Raw genomic sequence first — 19,000 nt, forward strand, 5'->3', positions numbered from 1 at the left:
AATCTATCCCAAACACAGAACTGATGATATCTGAACACAGACTCAAGTGCATTTTTTCTTTTTCTTTCACTATATTTTTCATGAGTTTTTTTTTAGGTTTTTTTGCAAGGCAAACAGGGTTAAGTGGCTTGGCCAAGGCCATACAGCTAGGTAATTATTAAGTGTCTGAGACTGGATTTGAACCCAGGTACTCCTGACTCCAAGGCCAGTGCTTTATCCACTACGCCACCTAGCCGCCCCTCATGAGTTTGTTTTTTTTTATTTTTGTGGGGAGAGAGGGGATTATGTTTATTCTTACAAGACTATTTTGTTAATGTGTAAATAAATAAATAAAAATGTAAATTTAAATAAAGAAATCAAAAAAATAAAGAAAAAAAGAAACTCTGAGAGACAGTATTTCAGAAAAGTCTAGAAAGGCCTACATGAATTGATTCTGTGTGAAATGAGCAGAACCAGAAAAACATTATAGACCTTAACAGTAACATGGGATGATGATCTACCCTGATGGACATGCTCACTCCATCAGTGCAATAATCAGAAAAAAATGTAATGGATCTGTGATGGGGAACTTACCATCTGTATCCAGAGAAGGATTTGTGGAGTTTCAACAAAGACCAAAGATTATTCTCTTCAGTTTTTCAAAGTTGTCATATGCATTACATAATTTTGCTATTTCTTATGTTTTCTTTCATCAATTTGGATCTGTTTTTTCTCTCAACCAATTCAATTTGGATCTATGCATCAAATGAAAATAATATATCTGAGTGGATTCTGTTGGGGGAAGGAGGGAGAGAGAGAGAGAGAGAGAGAGAGAGAGAGAGAGAGAGAGAGAGAGAGAGAGAGAGAGAGAGAAAATTATAAAATTCAAAACCTTGCAAAAATAATTTGTTAGAAACTGCCATTGTATGTAATTGAAAACAAATAAATCATTTATATAATTAAAAAAGCATTCATATCTCAATCAAAAGGAGTCAGAAGGCCTTTTTACCAATTAGAAAATAAGCAGTCAAAAAGTTGGAATCACAGATTCCCTAGGGAATAGGAAGCATGTGCCTTGAAGGAGAAATTTTGTTTATCAGCCAGGTACCCATAGGCTAGGGAACTTTCATTTGTGAAATTCCCAGATTTGGAGTTCAGAGGAAAGGGTGCAGGAGAATCAAGGAGGTTCTGACCAAGGTCTTGTCTTGTTGGGTCCCATATTTAAGAAAGACAGTGTGCTTTCCAAGACTTAAGTCCCTCTACCCTCATGCATGGGGGTAATCCTTCCCTGAAGACCCCCCACCCTTTCTTTTCCTGAAGAACTGATGGTAGTTATCTATAAAAGGGAGGAAATTGCTCATGTATGAGAGAAAAGTTTTTCTATAATCTATTCTACAGAAGGTAAGTTTAGCAAGAGTACCAAATCTAACAGGTTACTTTGGAAAGGCAGAGAATTTTAATGATCTAGTGTCTATTACACAAAGGTCAAGTAAAGTACTAATATTATTGCAAACTTCATCATTATTTTGGGCTAACCTGAAGAGCCTTTCCTGTTACTAGACCCAGACTCCTGTCACAATCCAGAGGTATACCATATCTTTTACAGCTCCTTTCTAATCTGAAACATATATAAGCTTTGTCCTTTTGATCCTTCAGAAAGTCTCAGCCCCAGTGAATATTGGCAAGTTCAATTAACAATGAATATCTGTAAATAATAAAGAATCCAAGTCACCACTTTGAAAAATGTCTCCATCTTTTCCTTGATCCTTTTCTACCTCAGAATCTTATATGGCCTCATAAATGTGGTGTTTATCACAACTTCTCTTCAAACCATCATATATTTTAATTGTTATCTTTTCTGATAACTATGGACCACCCAGAAAGTCCCTCACTTCTTTAATCTTGTGTAGAAAACCCCATCTCTCTCCCATCCTATAGTCAGAGTACCATGTGGACTGACTAGGGACACATCCTCTTAGTGATTGTTATTTGTTAAATGTTAATTGTTACTCTAAATAAAGCTATTCTAATCTCCCTTCAACTTTAATGACTAACTTTGACCCTATCCTTAGAGACAGAAATCAGTAAGATATTTATTGTTCATTACTTTGTCCCCATATTCCACAGATACATCTTGCAATATGTTATTTCTGGAAGTACAGTTCTGGAAACTAAAGACAAATTTGGAATTGTTGGCACTACTTCTAATCATTAAGCACTTGAAAATGATTTTTAAATAGTTTTTGAAAATTATACATGATTAGGCAAGTCATTTCTCATAGGAGTGCAGTACTATCTCTTGAGATAGAAAAACTGAAAATACCATTATTTTGATAGACCAAACATGAAAAACTGTTTTTAACCTTTGAAGTAAGTGTTGTGGAGAATTAAGAAAAATGCCACTCTTTTCTTTCAATCACCTTCATTTGTTTGGTGTTGAAATAGACAAACTTGAAAGAGGACATAGTATCTGAAAGATACCACATGTAGCATTGATTGGCAGCTATTCAGAGAATGGCAGACAGCCAATAAATCATTTAGTAGAATTTCCGGTCACTCCAGCAGAGCTTACAATATTTACTATTTCTTCTTTTCCAGTATAATTTAATGTTAAACTGTTGATTCCACAAATTTTCTTATATCCCACCTTCTTCAATTTCCTTTCCTAATTAAATTATTATTTCATTCAAAATTTGTACATTCAAATAATGTAGAATTTGTTTACAGTGTTCATGTAAGAGGAATCATTGGTGAGAATGTGAAGAGAAAGCCTATTTACAGATAGTTCTTGCTTTCTGTTATTATATCAATTTAATTACTGTCTGGGTAGGTTTCAAATTCTCTCTCCTAGCCCCTGGACCATTAACAGAACTGTAGGAGCCAAAGTGCGGAAGCAATAACTGTGCTGCACAGAGTCAAGGGCCCTTTGTTACAGGTACTGAAGCCATTCAAACTGCAAGAATGGAGAGCCTTGGGTAGCTCTACATGGAGTTCCTAAAGGAATCAGGGGAGTGGGGTTTTGCAGAAAGACAGGGAGAACTGTCTATACTTCTCAGTGTTACCTCAACTCTACCTAAAAGCTTGTAATGCTTCCTCTATACACTTCAGAAGGCAGTAGGTGTAAGAGGGCTCATCAGGATGCTATAGCAATTTGGTTTAATGAATTTAATTCACTAAGGTAAGATGGAATTCAATGCAGTGCAATTCATAACTATTTATTAAGCTCCAATATGTGACAGGAACTTAACTCTAGCGGAAAAAATGCAAATGTCAGTGAAACAAAAATATTTTTAAGAAATTAACCAAAAGCTGTGATAGGCACTTTGCAAATATTATAATGGCAGCAATACCACCAAACATCTCAACAACCAGTATCCTTAACCATATATTCTACTGGAGGAAACCATTAGGAATAATTAAATATAAAAAAAGATATCAAATAAATCCAAAATAATAATTTGGGGAAGAGTATAAGTAATTGAGGGCATGAAGAAAGATTTAATGAATAAAGAGGCATGAGGACTGATCCTTGAATAGGACCAGGGTTCCAAGAAGATGTTGTAGGAAGTATTCCTTGAATTGGACTCTGAAAGGGTGCAGAGATGGAATTAAGTGTATTTATATGAGAAACAAGGAGAAGCAAAGCTTATGCCAATCTAAGTATGAAAGTCTAAATGCCTATTAATATTAATGCTGAAAAAATTAGAAGGAAAGCAGAAAGCTGGAAACATTCTTCACAATCAGGAGTTCTGATAAAGGTCTCATTTTTAAAATATATAAAGAATTGCATAAAATTTATAAGGTCACAAGTCATTCCCCAATTAATAAATGGTCAAAGTATATGAACAGACAATTTTCAAATGAAGAAATTAAAGCTATGTATAATCATATGAAATATGCTTCAAATCACTATTGATTAGAGACATGCAAATGAAAACAACAATGACGTATCATCTAACACCCCTTAGATTAACCAATACAAGGAAAATGAATATATCAATGTTGGAGAGGTTGTGAGACGAATGGGACACTGATGCATGAAAAGTCCTACATGTTCCAAAATATTCATAGAAGTTCTCTTCGTAGTGGCAAAGAATTGGAACGTGAGGAGATGCCCATCAATTGCAGAATGGCTAAATTATTTGTGGTACATGAATACTGTGTATTATTGTTCTGTAAGTAACCATGAATGATCTGGCCTTAGAAAAGCACAGAATGACTTACAGGATCTGATGCTGAGTGAAAGGAGTAGAACCAAGAGAACAATGTATACATCAACATTATGAAATGAGCAATCTTGATGGAAGCAACTCCTCTCAACAATCCATAGAAAATCCATAGGATAACTGTACTTGACTTGTTATGGTCTATATTATCCCTAATCAGAGGAAGAAAAAAAAATAAAACAAAATACACAGGAAAAATACTTCCAAATCTAATGAACACTTTATAAAAAATAATGCTTATGCATCACTTTCTTTCAATCCTATTTCCTCTTGCAAAAAATTACTAATTTTTAAAGATGTTTTACAGCCTACTTTTGTAAAATGCTAATCTGACTGCTCCCTGGCAGAGGGGAGGGGGGGTGGGAAGGAAGGATGGAGGGAAATTTGGTAACTTGGAAATATGTGTGTACAAATTGATGAAAATAAAGAAAAAAGAAAAAAAAAGTCTAAATGAAGCTTTGACCAGTTAAGGAACAACTTAGTTTATTTTAAGAAAAACTAAAGGCAGGTACATCAGGAAACTTCTATCAAGGATACACTGTTTTGCCAGCAAAGTCTGAGTTATCTGGGAAATTGGGAGCTTACAAGGAGTATAATGGGGCAGTTCTTTATAGAAACTTCAAGAAAAGGAAAACTAGATGTTCTTGTTCATCTTAAGACAGAGAAGGGTCTGCAAACTCCAAGGTAGATTTAAACCAGTTCTAGTCAATTCTGCATTGGGCTAGTTCAGTAGTGCAGTTAGAAGTAGGGCAGCATAGTATGACAGATACAAAGGATCCTTTGACAAGGCTGAGCAAGGGTCAGATTAGTTATTCATTGATTCATTCTGCCTTTAGGCTTTATAATCTCCACCTCCAAATCAATTGGAATAGAATAAGTCAAGAATGTCTGAGAGGTTTATTTCAGGTGTATATTCACAAATCAGGTGCAAGAGAAAGAATAAAGTGCAATCATCCAGGAAAAATAGACTGAAAACTGATTCTGCTCTTACATGCTCTAATGACAATTTCATTTTTCAAGAAGCAAAGCCATGGCAAGGTAGGGAAGCCTTGCACTATTTCCAGATATTGTCTCAATTTTTAAAAATTTAATTATTTCCATTGCACATGGATGATGATTTTGGAATAAAAAGCTCACTTTATTACAGTTAACTTAAATCCTACCTTAACCTTTCCAAGAAAAATAAAACTTTTCTAATTTCTGGATTGGACCACGGAGTCACTTATTTCATAGCTATTAGAATTATGTTCTTACTTCAACCCCTATCTATATATCCTGCTTTGCCCAATGACTTGCTTGACCAAAGACATAACTGCTTTTTCTTGACTTTTATAACTCTGCTGCCATGATATTCAGAATAAAGTGTGGAGTGGAAGGGAGGAACAGTGAAATAAAGTATAATTGTAAAGTTTCACTATTCTTTCCTTTTCATTTTGAGTCTTATATATAGATGTCACATATTCTAAAGTTTAGAGTTAGAAAAAATAATAATTTCTGTGTAATATCTGATTCCTCATGATCCCCTTTGAGGGCATTTATTGCCAGGGATACTAGAGTGGTTTGCCATTTCATTCTGCAACTCATTTGATAGCTAAGGACCTGAGACAAATGATAGAGTTAAATGACTTGCCCAGGGTTATACAATTACTAAGTATCTGAGGCAAGTTTTGAACTCAAAAATATGTCTTCTGAGCTCCAGGTTCACTGTATATCATGCATGTGGGATAAATTATATTTAATTTAAATCCTAAGTTAATTATATTAAATATTAAATTAATGAGTATATATATATATATATATATATATATATATATATATATATATATATATATAATAACCCGAAGAAGACTAAGCTTTTACTAAGGAATAAATATTAAAAACTATCAAATATTCAAGATAATTGAGATAAGTTTGTTCTGTCTCTAATGTGACAAAGGTTATTACTATTACTTGCACAACTTTGAAAGATTTCTAATCTACGAATCTTCCTTAACTCTTTTCTCTCACTCCCCACCTAATATCCAATCAGGAGTCACATTAATGAAATCTGCTACATAAAAATCTTCTCATCATTCCCTTTCTCTTCACTCACACAAAATCTTCTGGTGTTTCTGGCTGGTATATGGGGGGATACAAGGAGGACTGTACATTATGATTGCTTAGCCCTTTTCACAGTTTCACATTTATCTTTGATGTTTACCTATTATCTAAATTACACCTGTGGATTCAAGAAACTGCAAAATGCACAGCAGCTATACCCTGGTAAAAATCAGCTCTGAAGATGATGGTCATGGGCCTCAAAACTTTAGGAGTATGTCTACTTCATGCATTCAGTTGAATGCACGGACGATAATAAATCCCCATGGCCTTCTACGTCAAACATCATAGATACCAATGTTATGTGCTGTACATAAAAGTGAAAAAACACAAATAAGTTGAATCCCTATCCAGTCATTACTAAGTCTTGAGTAAACAGTTCTTGCATGATATTACTTGCAATAATACAGGTATTCCAAGGCCTATAGGAATAGTCCTCAAGCAGATTGTCTTAAATTGAAGGAATTGCTGAGTCTTGTCATCATTCAGTATGGTAAAAGCCAGAGTTAGTGAGGCAGAAATAGGAGTGCAGCCTTTAGTTTCATTCACTTACTGATTACACAAGTAAAGATGTCAGGAGGTGAGATTGATTGCTCTTTGCTGCAGCATTTGGCCTTCTCTTTACAATTAGGACCCTGGGATAGAGAAGGGAACACGTAGTGCTGATCAAAGCTTTGTATTTTACTAGAGGTTGAGATCATTCAAGGGTGGAGTGCAAAGTTTGTTTTGTCAAGCTTAGGGCACAATGTGATTCCTGGGCTTAGCTCTGGAAAAAACAGAGTTAATATCTTGATAATTCCCTATGAAGACATCAGATCTAAAGTCTAAGCCTTGTTCCGATTTCTTCTGATCATGAAGGTTCAATGATTTCAAATTGCCTTCAGGACAAAATAAAATCTGATATATAAATATTTTGATAATGTATTTCCATTCTGGTTGCCCAGACTACTTTTAATTTATCACTCTGTACCAGTTTATGTGTTATCTATGCCTGTTATAACTGTCCACTTCATACCTTTTTATGGGCTTATGCTTGTACTTGGAATGCTTTCTATACCACCTCTGCTTCTTGAAATTAATACCCTACTTCACAGTTCACCTCAAATGCAATTTCTATAAGAAACCATTTTCTTTCTTTCCTAGCAAAACTCATTCATTCTTCTTTTAATAATATATTTTATAGTCTATCTTTGACACATAATTGACATAATGATCCTGTGAAAGTCACTTAAGTTCTCATTGTCTTTAGGTAATTTCAAAAACAATAGGCTACAGAAAACAAGGTTAAATGGTGTTTGTAGAATCAGTTTCATCGTCTGAGAATTCCATATATCAATGAAATCACAGTTCCAAACTCAATAATTGATATTCCTATCCTTGGATTTTTTTAAATATCTATTTTATCTATTTATATATTTTATCTCTGAATTGAAAGTAACTATTTGAGGGAGGGGATCCCTTTTGTATATACATTCTCAAAATCTGGTACAATTTTTAGCACATTGCTTGTTGAATTAGTGTATTTTCAGTGAAATGCTATGAATGAGATGTTTTAATTGCAAAGGATTCCACTTAGAATTCTACAAATCTAAATTGATATTTCATTGCTCTTGAAAAATTCCGAAGGAACAGAGTAGAAAATTGGAAAAAGTAATGGGAGTATTAAGAAGGGAGAAAAGTCATAAGAGAATGAATATCCATTGGATATGTGATTGTATATGTTTGTGAGTTTGGGAAACTATATAGGAGTATATGCATAGCCACACACACTCATACATATACCCATATTGAAATCTCTGCAATATAACTTTGACATTGAAAGTTACCTTTAAATTTGTAAAAGAGGGGCAAGGAGAAAAACCCTGATACAACCTTAACAGCTAAATTTTTCATCACAATTACCACCATGTCTCCTTTTTTACCTTCTACAAATCCTTCCAGAATTTGCAGAGAAAGACTTGCTTTTGTGGTGGGGAAGGGAGGGTTCTGGATCATGAGAAATAAAACATGAAATTCTTCACTATTCAAGCATCTATTCAGCAAATTATCTTGTTCATATTATACTAGAAGGTTCAAATATTTTGTGGGAAAATCATAGAAAATAAGCACTTTCAGTTAGCACTATCAGTATCTATTACCAGACCTGTTTGAAAAATAAACTAAAAACCAAAAAAAGTGCTTTATCAGAAGGTTTACAGATGTACTTTATCTTTAAGAAATACAGTTTTTGAAAAAAATTCAGTTTATCTAAAGAACACAGTTTCTCAATTCATTTTATTTGCCTTTAAAATGATTATCTGGTATACAACATTGAGATGCTTTTCAAGTTTTTTTCATGTTAAATATGCACTCAAATAGAAACAGGTGATAAATCAAATTTTAGAACACAATAATTTTCATATTTAAAAGACAAGCCAAAATGAAAATAAAATTTCAAATAAATACACATTTAGTACTATTTCATGATTCTGTATTCTAAGAAGATATTTTTAATTAAAAAATGAATCCACTTATTAATTTAATTCAAAGATTGTGCATAAGTTGCTGTTCATCTATTTTTGAATTAGAAAATGAAATGAAGGGTGATGTGTGTGTGTGTGTGTGTGTGTGTATTTGTATGAAGTGAATTTAAGTGAAACAGAGCTGCACACAATCTTTCATCTTATTTCTTCTTCTAGAGTCTTCAAAGCCCAGGAGTGAAACAAAGGTCAAGATGACTAGCAATGACCCTGGATATAGTGGATAACCTTGGTGTCTTCAGTGTCTTAACAAATTCTGAGTGCTCCCCAGAACCTGTTTTAGTTGCTTTCATGGCTGTTGAAACAAATTATTTCATTCTTTTTCGACCAGAGGAAGTCTTCATATGGCCATAATAGATGTTCCCCTAAATTAACAATTTGTTTTAGGATTATTAGTTACCCTCAAACTGACTCAGTCATCTGCTAAGCAGGATACAGATGTTTTTCATGTTACAAATTCTTGAAGCCACAGGTTGGGTGGCAGATAAAAATCGATGGTGGATGAGTAACCCCAAAAAGGGCTTATCATGCCCTCACTTCAGAGTCTAGTCTACCTGATCTTTTTACTGGAATGAGATGCATGTTGTCCCCACTCCCAACAAATCTCCTTGGGGGCAAAAACTACCTCATTTAAACAAAAATGTTTTCCCCTTATCTACATAGTAGCACCAGAGCATAGAAAATAATTTTAAATTGTTTCCAATCAACCAAATTATTATATTAGACGGGTAAAAATATCTAAGAATACTACCTTTACTCATTATTTCCTTCTTCTACCTGCCCCCTCCATTATACGGAAGATAAAAATATAATCATGATGATGATGATGATGATGATGATGATGATGATGATGATAGTATTTAAATATAGCTTTGGGTATTGAAAAAACCCTTTAAAATAGCATCTTATTGGAAAAATGGATACCTCATCCAGAGAAAGAACTATGTACTCTGAATGAAAAACAAAGTATGCTGTTAGCACTATTTTTAAATTGATTTAATTTTCTTTTTTCATCTTTTTTTTGTCTTTTGTTCTGATTCTTCTTTCCCAATATGAATATTATTGAAATATGTTCAACATGATTCTACATGGGTAACCCATATGAGATTATTTGTTGTCCTAGGGAGGGGAGAGATAAGGAAAGAGGTAGTAAAATGTAAATCTAAAAATCCTACAGAAAATGTGTTTGTAAAAAATAAAAGGAAAAAAGTAAGAAAAAATATCTTATTTGATATGCACAAAAACTCAGAGAGTTAAAGTATTAATATTATTTCTATTTTATAACTGAGACCACACAGCCAATAAGCATGAAGCTGTTTTTGACCAGTTTTCACGTTTCTAGGTCTTCACTGTGTCACTGAAGGCCAAGAAGTCTATTCCAAAACTGAGCAATAACTCTTCTTTAATTTTGTTATATATTATGCTGCACTTTTTAAATTTGATTTCAGAGAATTATAAAAGATGAATACAATTTCCTGTTTTAATTAATCATTTTATTCTTATCACCGTCTTCTATCTGTTTCTTGCTTCACTACTCTGTAGCTTAAACAATTTAACAGATCCTTCCACTTTACACTTACATTATCTGTTGTAGTCACAACCAGTCTTTCCCCATTACATCAATCTATCAACCCTAACATATATCCAGAAATGCTACCAAAATGGAGGGGAAGTATTAGATTTCAGCCTTACCTGGCAATTATGCAAACCAAGTTCATGCCTTCATATATATTAGTCAGTAAGAAATCAATGTGGGTAGGTCCTCAATAAACTCTACAAAAATAGCTACATGTCATTTGTGGGTAAAAGAGGTGAGAGTCAGAGAAAAGAAAGAATTTTTTTTTCATTCATTTCTCTTAGAGAAAGAATCAAGGGAATGGCCAAGGAGAGAATATCAGGAGAAAAATAAGGTCTTTCCAATTAAGCACCTGGTCAATGATTGCTAGTGTCTCAAGCATCTTAAGTCATTCTTTTTCTTTCTCTTTCATTCTATTTTTACAGCTTTCATTCTTGTTTGTGTATTTTCTTTGTTTCTTTCTGTCTTTCTTCCTTTCTTTCTCTCTCTCCCCTCTTCCTTACTTCTTTCCTTTCTTCCCTCCTTCCTTTCTTCCTTCCTTTCTTTCTTTCTTTCTTTCTTTCTTTCTTTCTTTCTTTCCTTCCTTCCTTCCTTCCTTCTTTCTTTCTTTTCCTTCTTAATTTCTTAATATTGGGGCTCCTAGATGGTACAGTGGATAAAGCACCAGACCTAGACTCAGGAGAATCTGAATTTCTTGTTATCAAGTTAAAACAATTTCCTTTTTCAATGGGTTTTATCTTTCATGGACTTAAATAGTCACAAAAATTACAATGCCAATATGTCTCTAATTCTTCCTTAAGAGAAAAAACAATTGTTAGAAACTCAGGTAAACCTAGGAGGCTGCTTCTCCAATAAACTATTCAATTCACTATATATGTTTGTGTTTGTGTGTGTGTGTGTGTGTGTGTGTGTGTGTGTGTATTCCCCATTTCACTCCCTATCCTCATTTCTTAAAAAGTTAGGCAGTCCAATAGAGTTGTGTTTTATCTTCTAGAATGTGAAAGTTGACATAACTCAGAACCACTGAAAAGCTCAGTGAAGTTCTGCTCTGCTCTTCCTTATAGTACTTATATCTTATGTAGCACCTGGTCTCCAGTTTCAACTTAGTTTAAGACATTCTCTGCTTAGCCCAGTAAATCTTTTGATTGCTCAGAAACGTAGAAAATTAGAAGAAATTCAAAATATACAGAAATTTTCTTTATTGCTCCAAAAGCTCAGCCATCATCAGCCGTGCTGGTAGTTCAAATATCCTCAATTTTCAATCTTCAGTGATACCATAATTTTGTCTACTAACTCAGTTCTACCTAACACCTAGATAAGAACCCAAGAACTACGAATAGGATTAAATATATAATATAGAGTTCCTTATACTCACATCTTTAGAAGTTGATTTGCATCATTCTGTCTCTCTAAATATCTGCTCTAATGAACACTGATTATAGAAGTGAAGAGATATACAAAATCATTGCAGGCCTTAATCACCAACTTTTGCAAAAGATTTTCTCTATAACTAGAGATCATAATAGTGGAAACAGTCCTAGACATGAAGTCAAAGGATGTTTCAGGCCTAGTTTTACTTATGACACTAGCTTTGTGACTAAGGAAAGTCATTTATTCTCTGAGTTTTAAACTTAGAAAGTCCTGATTCAAATTCTATTTTAGACACTTTCTTGCTATGTGATCCTGAACAATCACTTAACCTCTCTTAATCTTAGTTTCTTTCTCTTTAAAATTATGAGTTTGACTGCTAAATGACCTTTTAGTTCTAAATCTATGAATCTATGTCTTTTCTCACCTACAAAATGCAGATAATCTCTGTAATTACTAACCCCAAGGGGTTATTGTGAGGATCTTCTGACATGCAAATAGACATAGTACTTAGCAAATATCTAAGATCTGTAACCATGTCTGTTATCATGGCAAACAAATTTTCACAGAACAGACTTAGATAACAATAGTGTGCTTGACAATCCTCTAGAGCCCATAAATTTGACAGAAGAGAGGTCATTTCAATAGATTCAGCACTTCCAACACAAATTTGATTAACTGAATATACATTTTGGTCATGATCTAAGTGTGGATTTAAAATGATCCTTATATTCACATTTGGTCTTAGATATTTGAATGTATCTTTTCATGCAAAGCTATGGAAAGACAGTTCAAGGTTTTTAATAATGCCATATGTGTGTATAAATCTTCATGGATTGCAAATCCTATACAAATAAGTTTAGTCTATAATCTAAGGAGTTACAACTTTGGGGGAGTCTTTCCTAGTTCTTCTGCCCTCTGTCCTCTATTGTCCTCTTAATGAGCATAAAGAGGAACGACTCGTGTGATCTTGAGAAGATGCTTCACAGGACTAGCCATTCCAGTGGATTCAAATGCCTTGTAATCTTGTTCTCTCCACTAGAATCAGGAAGAAAAGGATATCAATAAGTAAAAATGTAGGTGAAGTTTGAGTATAAAATATCCAGGAGAAATAGCTGAAATATCTGAAAATATTTCAAATTCTAGGGTAAATAAACTTTTATGTAAATCAGAGAGAACCTAAATTCCAAATATCAGTAGAGAACATCTTGCCAATGGGAGCCAGAATACAGCAACAAAGCGAACAAATAAATGTTAAATTAATAGAAAAGATAAGTAAAGAAGAGTTTATATTTCTAAGACTTGATAACATTCTTGAAGAATCAAATGACTACTTTGGGAGTTCCTAGCATCCTGGTTTGATCTTGTTGGAAATATTCTCAAATGAAGTCAGATCAGCATAGATGGAAAGACAGAAAAATAGGTAGGTAGGCAGATAGATAGATAAATAGAAAGATAGATGATAGAGATATATATTATCAGATAACAATATAGATAATATAACTATCTCTATATGAGGGTGAATTATTTATCTGGAATCTAATTTGGCAATTGGAACTAATTATGAAGTATTCGCACAGTGATTTGGTACATGCTATATAATGTAGCTCATGGATTGTTATATCTGGCATCCTGCTATGGGAAAGATGATTTGTTACGATGTTTGGGAAATTTTATTGACCCCTTTAAATCAAACCTTATTTGACAGAAGGTTATTCACAACCAGACAGTTGGATGATTCCAGTAACTCTCTAAGAATGCTGAAGATGCCTTCAAGATATTGAGGGTTCCTGCAGGTCCTGAATCCACCCAAAGCATTTTGGTTTTAGGTTACCACACACAGACTTTGTGAAGGTATCCACTGAGGTTTGTTTTAGGTTCTGTTGTGTTTTGGGTTTTGCTTAAATATCAGTCTAACTAACCCTCATCTTTCTTCTCCAAAAAATTGTTTAACAGAAATACATGCAATTCACATATGGAAAATTTTGTCAAAACCCTATAAAATTACATCTTCCAGATCTTAGGGAGAATCATTACTTCTCTGACTCACTTGCCTCTGCCAAATGACTATTTTTTATCTTCAATTAATTAATTAATTGGATACAGATTTTAGGGCCTGTTTCATGAATAGCAATGCAAAGGAAACCACATTATCTGAAACCAAGACAGATGTTTTGGCTTATCCTTCTTTAAGAAAATAACCTCTTCTGTAGAATTGTCTAATAGATATACTCTGCAAGTCCATTAATGTGTGGTAAGCTTGTCTGAGAGACACACACACCAAACCATTTCTCAGTTTACTTCTTCTCCAATCCTAACCAGAAAGTCCAACTGGTGTAATTATAATTCTCAAGTCAGTCTTCTTTCTGTCTTTCTAATAAAATCAACCTTATTTCTCCCCATGATCACTTGGGCCTGGATCTCCTAAATTTCTGTTAATTTCATTAGGCAATTTAGAATCCACATTTTGTCTTCAACAAACTTCCCACCATGTTATTATTTTTGAGAGTGAATTTTTTAGCTTTTTTTTGCATCTCTAGAACTTTACAGTGTTTCAAACATACATTAGCTATCTAATAAATATTAGTGATTGATTTTACCTGTTTGCTTTAATTGAAACATAGTTTTTAACTGAAAAATAATGTGTCTCTTATAACCCTTTCCCTTTTCTGGTCTTTATTCCACTCCCCTTCGCTTAGAGGGGAAAAAAGAAATTATCTCTTTCTTCCAATTGCTATTTCTGGACCCTTCCTCTACCCCACTCTAAAGATCATTAAATCCATCTATATATCCTTTGTCAATTCATTTTTGCTGTAATGTATTATTCTCCAAATGATTATCTCAACTTTTTTCAATGAATTCAATAATAAATGTTAATTTTTCCCTATATTCTATCCACAAAGGGGATTTTTATTATCAACCTGATGACTCCTCTAGCAGATTGACCCTCAGTCTGCACAATGCAATTGATACCCTTTTCTATTTCATTCAAATACCTATAACATTGATATTGTTTCCTTTTCTACCTCTCTCTTTATATAAAACAATCTCAGTATCTCTGTCTCTTTTTATGACTCTGTTTCTATGTTGTCTCTGCCTGTATCATGTCTCTGACTCTGTGTGTCTGTGTGTGTGTGTGTGTGTGTGTGTGTGTTGAAAAATGTGATGGAGCACTGGCCTTGGAATCAGGAGAAATGGAATTCTAATGCAGTCTCAGACACTTGACTCTTACTAGTTGTGTGACTATGTGCAAGTCACTTAACCCTGATGGCCCGCAGGGCCACCTCCAGTTGATTCATATCTGGCCACAGGACAGAGATGGCTGTGGAGGAGAAAGTGAGGCTGATGACTTAGCACAATCCCCCTCACACAAATTCAATTCATGTGCTTCTCAGGACATCATCTCCCTGATGTTGTTCTTCTTGGAAAATAAAGGACAAGCATTTTTATGGGTCTGTGTGTGTGTGTGTGTGTGTGTGTGTGTGTGTGTGTGTGTGTGTGTATGTGTATATATCTCTCTCTGACTCCCTGTCTCTCTGTCTGTCTCTGTCTTTCTCTGCCTTTGTCTCTGTCATCAGTCTCTGTCTCTCTGTCTCTCTTTGTCTCTCTGTCACTCTCTGCCTCTTTCTGTCTGTCTGTCTCTCTGTCTGTCTCTCTCTCTCCCCCTATCTTCATGTCTCTCTTTCTCTGTCTCTTTCTTTTTCTTTCTCTTCCCTTGTTCTCATCTTTCATTTGATGATCCCCAGGACATAGAAGTACAAGAGATTTGAAATCCAGCATTATCTCTTCATTTTACAGATGAGGAAATTAAGGCACAGATTAAGACTTTAAATGATAGAGCCAAAATCCAAATCAATATACTCTAACTCAGAATCTATCTCTACTGTACCACAATACCTCTCGGAAGCTAAATGACAATATAGTTAGAGAGTGGAGCCTAGAATCAAGAAGATCTGGGTTCAGATTTTGCCTCTCTTATTTACTAGCTGTTTTACTCTAGGCAATTCACTTAGCCTCTGTTTGTCTCAGTTTGCTAAACTGTAAATAAGCAAAATAATGGCACCTACCTATAATGATTCCTTTATGGATTGAATGAGGTAATATTTTTTTTAAAAAATTGACACAGTATTTGATATGTGGTGACTTCTTAATAAATGTTTGTTTCCTTTCTTCATTTCTTTCCCTAAAAAAAATCTTCTCTTGTTCTTAATTTCCTAGTTATCTGCCTGTCTTTCCTTCCCTTAACTGGATAAAAGTAATTATCATCCAGTGCCTCAGTTTCCTCACTAGCCACTCTACACTTAACTTTTTGTATTTGAGTCTCTATGACAACCATATCACTGAAACTGTTCTTCCAACAAGTTAGAAAGTAATATGGCAGTTTAGACTGCTTTGTCAATGCTACTTTCATTGTTTCATTTCTTTAATACTACACTCATTATATATGTTTGTCATCTATTGCCATCAATAATTTCATCTCAGACGATGCTTTTTGTTGTCTAATTATTCCCATTTGAGAAACTATCCAAAAAAACATATTACTTTAGAAGCTTGGTACATGGCATATTATATAATCTTTCCTCTGAACTCCCTACAGATACTCACCATCTGTGCCACTTATTTATTGTCTATTTATGGTCATGTATAGCTAGCTGATTTTTTGCTTATCTGCCCAGTATTTATACTAGAAATGTATATTATTTGGAAGTTTTAGGGTTATTTTGGTTTAACTATTGCTCATGGGAATCTAAAAATCTATTATGACTGTGTTTGTTGAAATGGATGGCATACATTTGGTACTGTTTAGAGCTGAAGTTTATATAAGGCAATTTTATTACAATTGTAAATCTCATTAATGATGCAAGTTTTTCTGATTACATTTGACAAGTGGCACCTCAGCTTATTTGCAATTTTTGTTATCTACAGAATTCTTGTTAATTTTATTAGAAGACATATACGCAACTCAAAGAGTAATTCATTAATTTCTGATAAGAATTTACCATATCATGGAAAACCTATTTTGTGCTTTCATGATTGCCTAGATGGTACATTTAGATTGCTACTGTAATTAAAATTAGTATGTACAGATGAAAGATGTCAGTGTTATTTATAGAAAAACACTTTCAATATAAATGGCAGAATTCACATTTCCATTCCAAAAAATCAATCTTTATGAATGCATTATAATTTGGGTCTTATTTTCAACCTTTGTGATGTGTTCCACCATAAGTTTGCAAGTTTACTGAATAATTATCAAAAAATTCAGAAACAGAAGAATCTTAATGGCCATGTAGTTTAATTCCTTCATTTTATAACAGAAGAGTCAAAATGTTAAGAAAGGCTAAATTTGTTGTGAAGTCATCTAAGTAGCAGAGACAGATATGAGCATCCATTTCCCATTTCAATATTTTCCTTATACCTAGAACAATTTTCTACTACAGGACCTTCAAGCACAGCTCAGTTACTGTTTGAGATCTTTCTTTCCTTATTACCTCAGATGTCAGAAGTCTCCCAACCATCTACCAGAATGACTGATTATGGTTTGGTTTTACAGGGTTGTTCATCTATTTTTTTTCTTTTTTTAACTGTTATTGTATTTTATTTTTCCAGTTACATGTTATGAAAGATTTTCAATATTCATCCATATACATATGCATATAATTTCCTTCCACCCTCCCTTCCCACCTCCCTCCCCTTCGCAGTGGACAGTCAGGTGAGTATTATACATGGCACATTTGTGTTAAACCCATTTATAGATTAGTAATTTTTGGTATGAGGAATTAAGATTAAGGGAAAAGTAAGAAAACCATGAGATCAGAGAGACATATATAAGAGAATTTTTTTTAAAAAAGTGAATTTTGTGTTCCTTTAGATTCTGAAGGTTTTTTTAAAGTTTTTTTTTTATCTTTTTTGTTTTCGTTTTTTCTTCTGGATGGGTATAGCATTGTCCATAGTTGGTCTAATAGGATTATCTCATTTTTTCCCCCAGTGAAATGTAAATGATAGCCAAATAGGAAAAGGATATATAGAGCTTTCCTCAGAGACAGTGAGCCATGGCATTAAAGTTCTGCCTCTGGAATATATTGACTGTATAATTCTGGAGAAGTCATTTAGCATCTTGATATTCTAGAGAATTGTCTGCTTCTTTAGAGGGTTCAGAGAAGGTTCTTTCCTACACTGGTAAAGAGATTTTTCAGGGAGAGTTCTTTATACAATTAAAATCACAAGTTTAGTCTTCACTGCAATTCTAAAATATAAACTCCTTGTCTCTAGGGATTTTTTTTACAGTGACAGGATATTTATTAGTGTTTACAAAAAACAAGCTACAGCCACTAATTCCAAAATAATTTTTAATTCCAACAAGGATGCATTTTTCAAAAGGATCATACCTGGCTAGAAATTCCACACAAATGAACAGACTTGGCCTTGACAAAACTGGAAAGCAAGAAAAGATTATATAATACAGAATAAACATTCAGTTATTTCAATCAGGATAAGATATCTCTTGAACAAAAGCTTTGTTTCCAATATTACCGGTGTTTCAGTTGGTCCAGCATAGCATTTGTAGATTGTGTGTGGCTCTTTTGACATTTCCAGAAGGTGTATCTGATGTCACCTTTATTATGGGAGGCTACTGCCAGCTCTTTGATGTTTCTACTAATCTTTCCATTGCTTCATCTAGGCCAGTGCCTTTAGTTGTTCATGTTTTGAAAATCTGCCATTTTCAGTCCTTCAAGGCAGGGAGTCCAAGAGAATCTGCCATGTCCTGTTTGTTTGCAAACACCACTAAAATTGCTTTCCTTAGCTCCTCTAACAAGGTGACTAACACTGACTTGGAAACTCCAATGGGATGTCGATCACAGCTGTCTACTACATAAATGACTGCATCTGAGTTTGAATACTAACACAGCCAGGATGGCCTGATACTTGTCTGTCTTTCTAAATCCCGGACTTGAAATTCAAGATTTTTGTATATATTTCAATATCTCAACATTTATAACCCACCATAGCTCTGGGGTGGGTCTGAACATGAATTTATAAGAGTCAGGTCAGGTAGAAAAACACATCCAAACATATAAGGTTGGAAAGTGAAAATCTACCAACTTTATTTTGCAAAATTCAGACTTTTTATAGCAAAAACTTATCTCAGCAATGACTGCTTAAAGGAGACCCAGTTTCACAATTTCCTGGGTAAACTTACAATATTTGTTCTTAGTAATCTCCATACGTCTCTA

The 19,000-nt window shown here is 34.0% G+C and overlaps 1 pseudogene; it reads right to left on the bottom strand.

The window, feature by feature from the left end:
• Positions 1–18,396: 18,396 nt before the first annotated feature.
• On the bottom strand, positions 18,397–18,732 carry LOC141502906 (ADP-ribosylation factor-like protein 1 pseudogene; annotated as a pseudogene).
• Between the last annotated feature and the right edge of the window lie 268 nt (positions 18,733–19,000).

This window comes from Macrotis lagotis, chromosome X, assembly GCF_037893015.1.
Source record: "Macrotis lagotis isolate mMagLag1 chromosome X, bilby.v1.9.chrom.fasta, whole genome shotgun sequence".
NCBI lineage: Eukaryota > Metazoa > Chordata > Mammalia > Peramelemorphia > Peramelidae > Macrotis > Macrotis lagotis.